This window comes from Diprion similis, chromosome 12 (genome assembly GCF_021155765.1).
Source record: "Diprion similis isolate iyDipSimi1 chromosome 12, iyDipSimi1.1, whole genome shotgun sequence".
Taxonomy (NCBI): Eukaryota; Metazoa; Arthropoda; class Insecta; order Hymenoptera; family Diprionidae; genus Diprion; species Diprion similis.
Genome location: NC_060116.1, coordinates 7,288,610 through 7,300,349, shown reverse-complemented (window position 1 = coordinate 7,300,349; position 11,740 = coordinate 7,288,610). Strand labels below are relative to the sequence as shown.

Genomic DNA, 11,740 nt, shown 5'->3' with positions numbered 1-11,740 from the left:
TAGCTAATTACTATCAAGGAGTATGGCGTGTGGGTGCGGGTCAAATGCCGATTAACCGATATCGCTCGGCTGTCCGGATGCGAAGGATGTATGTATGTATATACAATATACACCCGAATTACAGGTGCGTACTTACCTTGGTTCGCATCTCAGGTTGAAACGTCGAACGGAGTACAACCACGGATGGATCGAAGCGAACGACGGGAGGCTGCAGAGCAAAGTGCGGGCGTCATTGATTAATTAATGCTCCACTCTGGTTCTCTGCGTGACCAACGATTTCCTCGCAGAATCAACAGGGAATACCCACCGCGAGGGGTTCAGGGGACGTGATTAACGAAAGTGTCTATCTTTGTCTAGATCGAAATCCGACTGCTCGCGTCATTGAGAGATAAGGGGGATGTCAGCTGGAAATTAAGCTTTTTTCGTCGAGATGCGAAGGGGAAGAAAGAAAAGTAAATCTCGAAAATTGGAAAACAAGGATTCTAGAAGCTCCTCTTGCTTTTGCCGCGACGCCAGTTTCTCCCGTAACCATGGTAGCAGAAACGTAGCTACCTACGCTATAAATTCCAAGACGTTCCCACCAGCGCGCGGAACTCGTCTACCTCTTACATAGATCAGCTCTGCAGGTAGCAGTTTTCCTCACCTCGGCTCGGCTCGATTCGCCACACCACTAACGCAGCTTGGCTGAGCAAAAACTTCTCGCTGCATTCCCGTAACGAGTCGCTTCAGCAGCCTTCGTTTTCACCCCCGAGGTGCAGGTTGTATTTTCAACCCCGACGGTAACCCACAGCTCCGTTTACCGCCAATCCTCGTGTCCCGCGTTACGTGAAGTCAGGATCGCGGACGTTGGCGTTGCAGATGGAAGAAAACATCACGTTACGATTTGAAGAGAAAAAATAAAAAACTAAAGAATAATGACGCATCGCAGAAATTTGCCGAGGATCGAGAAAATTATTGCTGCAAGGACGAAGGGGAGGAGGGTGTTCGGCGTGGTTTTCACGAACCGCGCCGCCGAGGATGGCCGTGGAACGCGACCGACGAGGAAAATCAATATGGAGGAGATGGCCGCGTGGACTGGCTGAACGCGCGTCGCGACGCTCCCGCCACGTATAAAAGACGCCGCCTGGTTCAATTTCGTCACGTCCCGCGTGCCCCAGGCCTCGTGGCCGATCCGCACCCCCGTCGACCGACCGACGGCATCCCCGAGGTGAACGCCGCCGACTCGAGGACCGCGCCCGGACGCCGTCTAAGAGACATGCATTAGCGCGTTTCGGTAGGACCGGATCGGCGTGCGTGAATTCAAAATGTAGGGTCAATTGAATCACCAGAGGCGCTCCTCGCCGAGGCGCATGCGTAGTCGAGGGGGTGGCGGTCGTGCTCGTCGTCGTCCTCCTCGGGTTGATTGAGGGGTGCCTCAGTAGCCTGGCTACACGTTGTGGCGGGCGGCAGTAGCAGAAGCCGTGCTGCACGGCCCCCGGCCCACATTGGGTGTCACAACCTGGGTCCGGAGACGGCGGCGGTTCGAAATCGCGACGAGTTTTAACGAAAACGAAATTGCAAAGCTGTTGTACGAGGCTTGTTAAACTGGAAGTGAAAAACGCTTACAGTGCCGGGGATAAAATTTAATCTTATAATTGTTTGTCTAATTTTTTCTTCTACAACAAAAAAACATATATGTATATATGTATATATATGTATATGATGGAAATCAATTTTTCATCGTAATCATTGTTGTCGTTTGTATTTTACAGTACCACTCGAGTGTTGTTATTGTGGATGTGCGGTGAACGACGGTTTTTAAAAATCCGTTTGTATATAACAATATCGTGGATAATTGTTGATTCTATCATATTTCACCATGTTATAGTAATACTCTTTTCATCGTGTTCCGCGTCGTGTATTTTATAACTGTTCTTCTGCTTGCCACGTCGGTGATCATAATCGAACCACTCTTTTGGGAGTTTAATCATTTTTCCCGACACCTTCGATATACGTATTAAGCTGCACGTTTTTTTGATAATTCGTTTGACTTAATATCGCTCAATATTCACGAAGCTGTTACAATACCTTTAAAGTGGCAAAGGAAACTTGAATACCTGTATTACATTACGTTAAGCACGCATTCACGTACACATATATGTGTACAATATCGCCACCAACGCACGCAAGTTTCACGCGATCGTTCGGGTTATCGCGACGTCGAATCCACTCTGGGGAAAATGCATAAATTACGTTAATAATCCATATCTGCCTAATACAAAGTTGAGATATTTAACTTGGAGTTAAGAGGAAATAGATAAATAAATTGAAATATAATTATACACGTTCTATAAAATATTATATGTATCAAACGTATACAGATACAGCTTGAATGAACGCAGGTCTGTATGCGCACAATAACGCTAATGGAATAACAGTACGGAATTAAACCGAAGGAAGAGATAATAATAAAGAGAAAAGAAAAATAAATAAATAAATAAATAAACATAAAATCATTGCTAGTCATTTCATCGGTACAGTAATTTATTGTGGAGTGATTGTAATCACAGTGGCACTAATGCGACAAATTAGTGTGGTAGATAGGAGTGAAATTAACCTAGTGTCGAGTTGAATTGAAGTGAATGCATCGCGAATTAAATTACACAGTTCCGAGTGTATGTGTGTGCCGGTATAATAGATGTCATAGAAATCGTATAGAATATTTCGACCAATCGAAAACTGTCAATTATTATAAATGATCGTTTGTTGAAGTTAAAGTTGACTTGTCATATACTTGACATATAATATAAATCCACACAAGAATATATATACATATACATATATAGATATACGTAGTATATATGTGTGTTTATAAAAAATAATGACTGTTGGGAAAATTTCGTTATACAATATAAACTTCGCGTTAACAACGAAACGCCAATCTCGGCCTACATTATACTGTGCAGTGTGAGATGAATTTATGATTCCTTTACGAATACCTACAGGTGTAAATCGTACGGATGAAATCCAGCATTTTGCTCGAGTGATCCTCTGTATCATGTATGTATCTGTATCAAAGGTGTAAATCAACCTTCTCGGTATAGATTGTGCGCAACACCACCGTCCAAGGTTGTAAATGTACATTATTTACCGTAAATAATCAACGATATCAGGTAACACCAGCAAGTAAAATAATAATAGTTACAGGTAAATGGCGGTTCGTCGGGTTGACGCGATCTTGGCGTGCGGGGTAAGCAGCTATACAAGCCGCCGTTTGACGGAATAAAAGGCCCAGAGTGTAATCCAAGTTTTCTACCCCCAAGTCTCGGCTTCACCCAGCGACGCGCCATTCTTAGGTTTAAATTACGATATACGCCTCCTAACTCCGCACCCCCGAAACTTGAATTCTAATTCCGTCCTTTGGTGTGATAGCGAGTTTTAACGTGGGTCCAAATTCCCTTCCCAAGGAGATTTGCTAAGTTTGAGGGTAGAGAAGTCAAAAACACACGTCGCGCGTCGTATCGAATCGGCCTGCAAAAGCAACGAACGATTCAAGGAGCGACGCAACGATGACGTTAATAAAGTGCTTCACGACCTAGAACACACGGTGTTTGATATTGATTGCAAGCTCGATGCGTAAAGTTGCATTGTAGACTGTGCAACTGTTCGCAATGCCAATCTCGCAAGGGTCTTTCGCATGCAGGATGACGTGGCGTCGCGATGGGGTTTTATTGTTAAAAAAAATTAACCGCAAGATGCACGCGAGATAGGGTGCTGACTGTTTTCATTTTTTCTTCCGTCGAGTCGTGGCGCGGCGATATCAACTTCCGAGAATCACGTTATCACGACATGAAAACGACTGCAAGCCACGGTTGTTGGCCGCTTCTTCGGCTGGGCCAGTTTCGAAGCAAGTCACTGTTTCAATTCGCACGACTTCCCGCGATAGTTGGCTGTTAGGGGTTCTGCCAGGAATATATCCTTCCATCTCTCACCCCTTCCCAGACTAAGAATGAAAAAAAAAAAATAACAAAACAAAAGAGTCGAAACGACAAGTCCGAAATGGTGCCAACGTGAACCCACTTGTTGACACCTAGGTTTAGCCCGGACTATACGTACCACCTACACAATTGACCTGGTAGACACTTTCTATTCAGTACTGGTAGGCAGGCGGGTGCCTCTTTCAGCTTCCCACCGTCTCTCTGCACGTCTCTATAAGTCAATAGTCATTCCAGCAGATTTCTCTCATGATATTCCAGTCTATTCTCTTCACCAGGGATGTATAGACGAGACTGTTAAAGAGATGCAGCGGAGCGCGAATTTTCTCATTTATTAACCGACCGAATACTTTTTGACAGCTTGAAAATTAATTCAGACAGGAACCAAGGCCAAGAGAACTGAGCACCTTGTATGGTTTTACAAAATATAATTCAAGAACCAACGCACCGACGAGGATTAAATTATTTATTTACATTTTTTTTTTCTATTCCAATTATGCACCGCGCTCAAATTCTTAAGTCGGCTTTAGCTTCAACCCTTATCAGACCAATTCCTCCTTAGAAGCATTTAGGTAGTTTTACTTTTCGAAACTAATAATAATAATAATTGTTTATTTATGTTCATGGCAACTATTCTGATTTCGTTGTACCTATGTTTTGTACTTTTTTTTTCCTTTTTTTGTTCACCCCGCGTCAAAGCAATTCCATCCTTGTCATTACCTTGGTCGCTTGGCCACGCGTAACCATGAAATTGCCTCCACAGCTCTTTGTTTTAGTTGTTTTTTGTTTCAAGTTTTTTTTTTCATCCATCTGTTGCCCTTTTTTAACGGCCACGGGAATCCCGTGATCAGCGTGAACCATGAATAGAAAAAAAGCAAACGACACAATTTGTATAATTCAAGCTCGTCGATCCTCCCTCCCACGGTTTTCTCTTCTTGTGCTTTGCGCTACAGATCCACCCCTATTGTTATATTTTAAATCATTGCCTTTCACCATCACGTTTTCCAGCAAGCCCGTGCATTGAATCTGACGCCAGAAACAAACTCCGCTCAGCTTACGGCTGGCCACACAATGCCTTGTTCTACTTTATCGTTTTGTTAAATTTCAGCTCTTTTTCTGCTAATAATATTTCTGCCTCTTTCCTGCACGTAGATAGTACGTTACCCAACGTCGGGCACCGTAATGTTGCGAATAAACCGATTTCGGAGGTCACGGTTTTCTTCTGCGACGTTGAAATTAAAGTCACGCAGGCAACGAGTGGTCGATTTTAAACTACAGATTGTTTGGTTACAATCACACGATGATCGTTAGAAATGTTTCTGGATTTCCAGTGTTTTTGCGGGGTTGTTTTTCCGCGGTGAACAAATACCTGATGAAAAACTATCGCAGTACACTCCGTCTGATTGCTGAAAATCAAATCCGCGAGATAACTCAATTTATTATGGAATCTATAAAATTGCATTAAAATTCCGATTGTTTTCGAACGACGAGTTTTCACCCAGTAGTTTCTCGACCTGTAGGTAAAAAAAAAAATGAAATGTAGATAAAAAAAAATTATTTGGCAGCCACGATCTGAGGAGGTGTCGGGCTTTCTCAATCGCGCTCAATACTCCCTTACGCTTATGGTGGTCAAGCCATCCGAAACGTGTCAAGCCCTACTTATCCGAGAAACCGGTTTGACCCGGCTTTAAATATTTGCAATCGATGCGAGGTCCAAGTCGTTGACTCCCCTCAGCTCGGTCGAAGCTGCAGGAGATCTTCCGGCACTCCTCGTCTCGCCCCCCGTGGCTACCGCGACGCCAACACGGCTTTGTCCCTCTATTGTCAAGATGTCCTCCTTTGATCGATATTTCGATAGGTCACATAATACATATTGTATGTATACATATTATATACATGTACTTACATACACACTCACCTCAAGTTTTTCACATTACCATGTCCGGCGACGCACGTAGGTACCCTGCTCCGGACCATCCGCGAATTGCGCGAAATGTTTATACGGGCTTTCCGATTTCACCTTTTTTCTCACCGCGAGACCGGCAAAAACTAGACCTTAATTTTGGATCGACGACGTCTATTGAAGCTCTTTAAACTTCTGAAGGAAAGTTGGTGAGAAGTCGCGCTTTTCAAAAGCGTGAGACCTTTGGCGAAGGGGCGACGAGACGCCATGCGAAGAGGCGAGAGCAGGGTGAAGGGGCCTCTACTGCACTCGTATCAATGGAACTTGAGTGGCTCGTTGACGGGGTGAGCTTGTCCTATTCTCGGGGGAGAAGCTGTTGCTAAAAATTTCGCGAGTAACTCTGTGCCTTTGTCGCGTAAGGAATTTTGATCCTCAAGCTGATCAATTAAAATCGAGTGAACCGTTAGGGTTCGCAGTTCACTTCCTTGCAATAACGAGATTAGGTTCACGGACGGAAGTCTAGCGACGGTTTGACGTCAGGGGAAATTGATGTTCCCTAAGTTCTTGCGCTTCTTATATATCCTTTCTCGTGATCGACGGTCAAAGACTGACACCGCAGCATCCGTGAGTGTCGTTGTCTCACTTTTCCAAGCTCGCTGACAGGCCGTGATTCTCATAAATTTATACACTCGTGAAAAAGATGGACTGAATTCGTTGAGAATTATCACGCTAAGACAAATTAGCTCCCTTTGATTTTCCCATAACCCAATCACAAAACTGGGAAAGCAGCTTAGGGTAGAAAATAAATCACAACCCCCGAAATCCAACGAGGGTATTATTCGGAGATGTGGACTGTATCCTTACTTCCTGGGTGGGTCGTAATGACGAAGATGAATCTTGGGCCTTTGAGCTGTAGTCATTAACTTGAAGAGGTTCAATTAAGCATTCCGTTCCTCGTTCAGCTTTCGAGGTCGTATTCAATACAACAATTTAATTCGAGCGAGAGTCACATACTTACATATAAAAATCGATTTAATCCTATTTTTCTTGCTACTTCATCCCCCCCTCCCCGTTGATTATTGTCACGAAATTATTTCGACCAGCAGATTTTTTCCACGTTGCGTTTATACGTTTTGCATTCAATGTTTCGCCGACCAAACCGCGGATATTCAACTGCGGATTCACCCGTACGTCAAAAGCAAGCAAAGCGGCGAAACGCCGAGTCATTCTGTTTCTATCATCCCTCGGCTGGCTTTTCTGGGACAATTCCCCACCACGAGGCTTCCCGGATCAAAAGCGTAACCCGACGCATCCCCCCTGCACCTCTGCGTGAAATGCAACAGCGCACTGCGGCAGGTAAACGTTGCACGTATCCACGCGAATAGAAGTCTTAATTGCACCAAAGCCAATGGTTGGTGTAATTTTAAAACTGGTTAGCCATCAGCCGTGATCTCGTGACTGCTCGATCTTGTTCTTTTTGCCCCGTTTCACATTGTGCAAGTGCTGTTGGAGTTCAACAAGGAAATGGTAACGACGTTACGGTTCTTCTCTTCTCTCGGCGAAATGATGCCAAGTGTGACGAATCTGGTTTAATCCTGCAGGAGTCGGCTCTCCTTCGTCTTGTCATTTATACCCGGCTTTCGAGTCTCTCCAAGGTCTGAAAGGAGGGACTATTACACCGGCAATATATAACGCGGAAGCGCTTAGAGACCCGTTATGCGACGCACATGAACCCTCGATGTCTCAGCCAGGGTGAACCGCGTTTGTAACGAGTTTTCTTAGCGCTGATGAGCTACCTGCCAGGTGAACAATGAGCGCGTTATACGCGACGCGCATCCACCTGAGGGTGTGTTTCCCTGTTACGACTGGGTGACGTCATGCGTTGAGAAGGCCGCCTCTGAAGACACATCTAGATCTGATTTACAAGGTGGAAACGAGAGCGTTATTTCCCGTGCGATTCGAGAGCGTTCCTCCTTCCTCCTTTCCTCCTTTCCTCCTCACTCCGTATTCACCCGGCCGGAACTTTCTCTTCAAATCAAATCTTTCTTTTCCGACTTTCCGGTCCTCCAAGTCAGAAGCAAAATAAGTTTACCAATCAAATTACCGTCTCATCTTTCCATCTCAATCCAGACGACGGTCAAATTTTCACTTTCTCTTGCCTGATGGCGGATCGGGATGCCGCGCCCTTCTCTCTAAACTTTTCCTGCCATGATCGAGTTTCGGTGTCGGAAGCTCCTGTCTCGTTCCGCTTTCCCTCGTACGCACGAATTAAAGCGATTTATGTCGTTCCAGCCGTAGTGATCTCGGATGCTCACAGCAAATCGACACGGTCAGGTTGTTACAACAGCAATACCAGATCAAACTGTAGGTTGAATTTGATGACGACGCCATGTCTGCAGTGGGCCACTGGGAGCCATTGGGAAACTCGTCATTGCGATTTGCTTTTAGCCACGGTAGCCATGGGTCGCTGCTCGTTGAAGGCACCGGTTTGCCGGGGTTAAGCTGCATAATTCACGGACTCCCTGTTTTCGCTCTGGTTCTCCGCGCTGCCCTGGATACCGAGGGGAAATACTGGGTATATCGAGCACACGCGTAGGTACAATGCTCGGACGTAATTTGTAATTAGCCACTCGGTGTGGAAACGCGAGAATCCCTTTGCCGCATACCCTTGTGCGAAAAAGAGTCGTCTTTGGGTTTAGGATTGGGAGGAAAAGGGATTGGAATGTAATGAAGTGCAGCGGCTGCCGAGTCTCGGATAAATTTTTCACCCTCAAATTATCGGGGCTACGAGCGAGCAGTTTTCAAGTAGCTACTTGGGATCAATACGGATTTAATCCTCACTACCACACGGCTGAGGCATCTGACGTATTTATAAGCTGGGGGAAAATTCACAAAGGAAAATTCGAGTATCGCCGTGTACTTTGTTTCTTAGAATACGTACGTAAAAGAGAGAGAGAGAGAGAGAAAATATCGAAACTCCTTCCAATTAAGTTCAACCTGGCAACTCTTAACTCCAAGAGTCACGAACGTTTTCTCTTCCAAAGAGACGTGAGAATCAATTTACTCCAATAGGATAAAGCAGAGAAGTTGGATACTGTTGGAAATACTGGTTCACAGGTTGAAGAATCTTGTCAAAGAACTTGGCACGTGCTGAAAAATTCAATTTAAATAAAGTAACCAACGCCAAGTCACCAACTCAATTTTAATCCCTCGCTGCACAAATGTGCAATGTGCTTAATAGAAGGCACTGCTGAAGGAAAATATTTACCGCTGTTATACACGCCGAGTGAAATGTACGCGGGGTTTTGCGTATTTCCATTGAATAAGCCTTGGTATTGCACCATTTTAATGTATCGAACTCTTTTCCTTCTATGTGCAGCCATCGATTCTATCTTTGTATACTTTCGTCGTATTATTTCTCTCCGTTGCAAAAATTTCGATCCCAACGATAGCAGAGAACCCTCATTTGCCTACGCAAATACCGCGTACTTACTTTGGAACCCATACAGTAACTCGTAATCAGACGGTTCTATCCCATTGTTTGTCAGGCTGCAAATGCACCCCATAGAACAACACTACAGGTAACAAAACGGCAAAGGGAGGGTAAGGGGGAGGGGGGGAGATAGTAGGGTCACCGAATAACTTTTACCCTGAAAACCTTGACGCTGGATCCGCTTGTACACCACTTCCGGATGCCAGGGGCATACCAATATCGCGGAATGTAAGCCTTCGCCTATATCGAGCGTCTTTGATCACTCTGGGTAATTCCAGCGCTGTGGTAATTAAACAGAGCCAAAGTGATCCAGTAGACAAGGCTTTGGGTCGAAGGTCTGCTTTTTATTGGTCACGCACCAGCGAGCTCGCTGTGAAGACCTAAAGTCGAGAAATTGCGTCAGCTGCTTTTTTCGAAAAGGAGCAACTGATTATCGGTTGCAGCGCCTGCAGTATGGATGCATCTTTCGAATTCCCGTCAAAACGTGATCGTCAGTTAGTAGTGAATAATTGCACTTTGAACATTTTACCAAATAACTGAACGCGTGATATGTTGAACACGATTTCCGGTCTGTTGGCAATCGTTCGGCTGCACGGAAAACAATGTAATGTGGATTTTACATTTTCCCTGGTGAATACTCTTTCGACAGAACTTTGTTCGAGTCAAATCTACATCAATTGTGGTAGATCTATCGGTTTTCTAACTCTGATTAACGGATTTGTAAATCTTGCCACAATTGCTGTTGATTTAAATCCGAAAGAGTGCCGTACACATATTCACCACGGGAGATGCAAGATCTATAATATTTTTTTTTCCGTGTGGCCGACCTTGCTTTGAAATTGTGAGGGTATAAGTGGACTGAAAAATACGCTTAATGTAGACTCGGGCAACAAGAGAAGGGTTTCAGGATCACGGTGAGCAGAAAAAAAAACGTTCGAGGGTTCTTTCACGTTCTCGCACCCTCGGCACACTCTGAACTCGACGTACGAAAGTAACTCGACTCGTATAACGAGTCTAAATTTCTGCCATTGGCAATTCCTCCGAGGGCGATGATCATCGTTAGGACGAAAGTTGCCTATCTATCCAAGGAGTGGATCCTTACACCAGAGCGCGAGCAAGGCTCACAAAGAGTTTCCTGCAGAGACACTAGATACGGCAATTCGAGACGTGGTTCAAACGGGGAAGGCCGTTCCCCAAACTTTGGGTTATATGTTAGCTCGGAGCATTGTCGGGCGTAATATAGGCGAAAGAGAAATAGTGGAGGTATATATACATACACACCTATAGCTATATCGGGAAGAAGAACTTTGCCGAGCCTGTAATTTATGAATTCAAAGTGCCCGACTTTCCGGGCTGCTGCTGCAGTGTGGCCGGCGCGGCGTGGTTTCAGAACTTGCAAATTGTTTCAAAGAGAGTCGGAATGTATTTGAAAAACGCTTCTCATCATCCGATATATTCCTCAAATCTTTTTCCTCACATAACTATCTGTTTTCCTGTCCGTCCCGCAAGATGCCTCGGCGGCTTTTGATCCCAGGCTTTGCAACATCTTCGAGGATTTTCCCCGTCGCGTCGTAGATTGACCAAGAAAATAAGATACAAAATACACACGCGATCGAAAAAATGTCATATGTTTCTGCCGACCGTCTGCTGAACACGCCTGAGTGCGCTCCCCTTGCCGATGTGTGTCACGGGTGTAAATAAATACGTTCAGCTTCAATATGTGATAAAATTTTATAACCAAATGCCGAAATGACGATCCGATTGACTCTTCAAACCTCGGTACTTTCATGTTTACGAGTTTACACACACATACCGCGGACTCGGGGAATGCGGGGAAACTTTGCAAAATCTATTCAATCCATTTTCGCGAAACTTTGACGTACCGTGGAATATGCTGACTATATGGCTTAGAGATACCCCCACTCTCGCACCGTTTACGGAAGATTGTTATTGTTTGCTCAGCCCGCATGTATTAATATTTACAAGAGGCGAAGTATTTCAAGTGGAAGCTGCACGAGAGGCTTAAGTATGCGTGGAAATTCGGTTCAACTTGCCAGGCATTATACCTCGAAGCTTGATCGATCTCGGCAAGTTTTCTTCGTAATTCGCTTCATTCGCCCCTCGGATGAGTTGTAAAAAATTCAACAAGTTTTGCGAATAAATATAAATTCATCCTCAAGACTGGTTCACGTTGCGATAATACGCCAGAGTTCGGTAGATAATGATAATGGTAAGGTATCAGAATATCATTATTATTATTAATAATAATAATGACAACGAGAGCAGCTTGGCTTGTTAGAATGTATTTCAATTTCATCCGTAGTCGAATACCTCGTGTATTGGTCGTATAAATATTGGAATCTTGTAGAG

At 44.6% G+C, this 11,740-nt stretch overlaps 1 protein-coding gene across 11 annotated transcripts in view; it reads left to right on the top strand.

Moving 5' to 3' along the window:
• Positions 1-2,908: 2,908 nt before the first annotated feature.
• Positions 2,909-11,740, top strand: part of LOC124413265 — a 94,969-nt gene continuing 86,137 nt past the window's right edge. For all 11 annotated transcript variants that reach the window (XM_046893741.1, XM_046893737.1, XM_046893742.1 and 8 more), the window contains exon 1: positions 2,909-3,152. The gene's annotated coding sequence lies outside the window, so the exon portion shown is untranslated. The remainder of the gene's footprint in view (positions 3,153-11,740) is intronic.